Source organism: Eptesicus fuscus, chromosome 18 (assembly GCF_027574615.1).
Source record: "Eptesicus fuscus isolate TK198812 chromosome 18, DD_ASM_mEF_20220401, whole genome shotgun sequence".
NCBI lineage: Eukaryota > Metazoa > Chordata > Mammalia > Chiroptera > Vespertilionidae > Eptesicus > Eptesicus fuscus.
The window spans coordinates 27,271,026-27,274,201 of NC_072490.1; the positions used below are offsets into that span (position 1 = coordinate 27,271,026).

General features: G+C 41.8%; 1 pseudogene; it reads right to left on the reverse strand.

Annotated features, from left to right (window-relative positions):
• Positions 1–1,061: 1,061 nt before the first annotated feature.
• LOC103299754 (GTP-binding protein 10-like) lies at positions 1,062–2,331 on the reverse strand (annotated as a pseudogene).
• Positions 2,332–3,176: the final 845 nt, after the last annotated feature.

Genomic DNA, 3,176 nt, shown 5'->3' on the forward strand with positions numbered 1-3,176 from the left:
ATTAGTCAACAGAGCCAAATATCAACAGGACAACGATTGAAATTTCTTTTGAGAGCCGAAAACCGACTTCTGCGCATGGGCCACTGTACGTGCAAGCCCGCACATGGTATTTTGTGGAAGAGCCACACTCAAGGGGCCAAAGAGCCGCATGTGGCTCGCGAGCCGCAGTTTGCCGACCACTGTGCTAGTCCAGTGGTTCTCAAACTTGGCCAGCCATCAGAATCACCTACATAGGGGCTTGCCGCAACATAGATTGCTGGGCCTGGCCGGAGGGGCTCAGTGGTTGAATGTCGACCTATGAACCAGGTGATCACGGTTTGATTAGCGGTCAGGGCACATGCCCAGGGTTGTGGGCTTGATCCCCAGTGTGGGGCGTGTAGGAGGCAGCTGATCAATGATTCTCTCTCATCATTGATGTTTCTATCTCTCTCTCCCTCTCCCTTTCTCTCTGAAATCAATAAAAATGTAGTTTTTTAAAAAAATAAAGAGGCCCTAACAGGTTTGGCTCAGTGGATAGAGCATCGGCCTGCGGACTGAAGGGTCCCAGGTTCGATTCTGGTTAAGGGCATGTACCTTGGTTGCAAGCACATCGCCAGTAGGGGGTGTGCAGGAGGCAGCTGATTGATGTTTCTCTCTCTTCGATGTTTCTAACTCTCTCTACCTCTTCCTTCCGCTCTGTAAAAAAAATCAATAAAATATATATTTTTTTAAAAAAAGAAAGAAAAAGAAAGAGACATAGATTGCTGGGTCCGACCCCTTGAGTTTCTGAGTCAGTAGATCTGGAATAGAGCTCAATAATTTACATTTTTTTACAGGGCTATCAGGGGATTTTATTATAGGTGGATTGGCCATAAAAGTACAAACTGTCATTTTTAGCTCTGTTACTTTTTTACACTTAACTACAAAAAACTTAAAAAGGTATGAATCTAAAAAAAAAAAAAAGGTATGGATCTCAAATGATGGCATATATATCAGAAGGTTAGTAATAACTAACATTCAAAAGAATGTATCTGTGGAAAATCTTTCAAATGAACACAATTTCAATATCATTCTGAATAGATTTAAATTATATTCATTCTGGAACTAGTAGTACCATCCTTTGCTGGTGGCTGACTATAAGATATCATACTGAATAAAGTAAGCAGATATTTCTTATGATATGTATTATTTTCCCAGTTGGCATGTTCATCCAGAGATTTTCTTATACAGTTCTTTAATTCATCAATTCCTTTCCACTAATTGCAGAGGTGGGGATATGTTGTAACTCCACAGTCCTCTCTGGAATCCTTTTTTGTTTTTTCAAATAAATGCAGAAAATCTGTAGGATTCTGGAGTTGGTTCATCAGTACATGGAGTTTATCTTGGACATCTAACAAGTCCATTGTATTAACAGCAGAAATGCAGGTTTTGTCTGAAGTTTCTCTTTGTACAACACCAACTCTTTCATAAGCAGTAATATAGTTTCAAAGGCAGTTCTGTATTGATTTAGGGATGAAAGCTGAAATCCAGAAATATTGACAAAAACAGAAGGAATAGCTTAGTTCTGTCTACATGCTTGAGGAATATGTGGCCCAAGCCTTTGTTTATAGGTGCTCCTTCTATTAAACCAGGAAGATCTGCTACTGTTATCTGTTTAAAATCTTTATACATCTTTCCAAGTTCAGGCTTCACTGTTGTAAAGGCATAATCTAATGGCAGGTTTTGCATGAGAAATCTGACTTAGCAAAAAGGATTTTCCAGCATTTGGGAACCCACTAGGCCTACATCAACTATAAGTTTTAGATCGAGGTGAATTATTTGTTTCTGGCCTTTCAAGGGCAAGACACTTATAAGTAATTTACCACCGAGACCTCCTTCAGCTACCAAAATTCTGTCTCTCTCATTATTGAGTCCTCCTATCATGTTAGCCTTTCCATCAGTTATGGACATACCCACAGATACAGGAATTTCACAATCTCTTCCTTTGGAGCCCTTTAGGGCACTAAGCTGACTGCCTGCTCCTTCTCCAGCCACAAACCATTTCTGAGCATATTTGTCTTTAAATCGTTTTAAAGTCATTCCCTTATGAGCTGCAACACAGACATCACCACCTTTTCCACTTCCCACCTAAACAAGGATAACCATCCCACTCCTGCCTCCCCTGATGAAGTCGCGTTATCAACGAGGTTTCCATCCTGTCTGAACAAACGCAACTGCAGTGCACGGGGACTGCGATGGGCCAGGACTCCAAGGATTCACATCTTCAGCAAGCGTCCAGGTGGCGCTGATGCTGCAGGTCCAGAAACCACACTTGGAGATCCATGCGAAGTTGGTAATCTGTGCCAGATGCATATCTTATCTCATTTAAACATCTCAAGAGCACTGTGAAGTAGGTATCATTATCCCCATTTTGCACATGAGGAAAGTAGAATCCAGAGAACTTTCATAGCCCACAGCTAGTGAATGCCAAAGCCAAACCATGCATTTAAGTCTAACTCCAAAGCTTACAGTTTTCTTGCTATTTCACCTACCACCCCCCCACCCACACACACATACACACACCACCACCACCAACACCACCACCACCACCAACACCACACACACACACACACACACACACACACACACACACACACACACTTCCTGGAAAAGTAGACCTAGAATATTATCTGAACTGGTCAATGTTGTCAGAATCTCCAGGGGTTGACAGATGTTAGTTAAAATACCTATATATTTGTTGATATTGTGTGTGATGTTCTTAGAGTTCTTCGTGGCCTAGCAGAGATGGGACATCTGTTCGTACGCTCGGTAAATTCCAATGATGCTCCTGAAACAGGATCTATACTGTTCACCAGAGTCACCTTAGTTAGTAACTATGGAAAACAGGTCTCCAGGGTTTCAGAGTAAACAGGCATGGTGACATCATTTCAGATCACATGCTACTAAAATAATAGATGGTTAACAATGTTTTCCAAAGGATCCAAAATGGAGGAGTCCGTGATCCTGACCAGAACTTCCCCATCCTTTGACTCTAACTCAGAAGGCAAAAATCTCCTAGGTGACCTGCCACCTCCACTTCCTCTACTTCCTCCTTTCATAATGATGGAACCTTGTTACAAATCAGATTTTCATCTGACTGTCCCGCTTCCCCTTCCCATAAACCTCCTGCTACATGAGAAGTAATCCTATTAAAATGT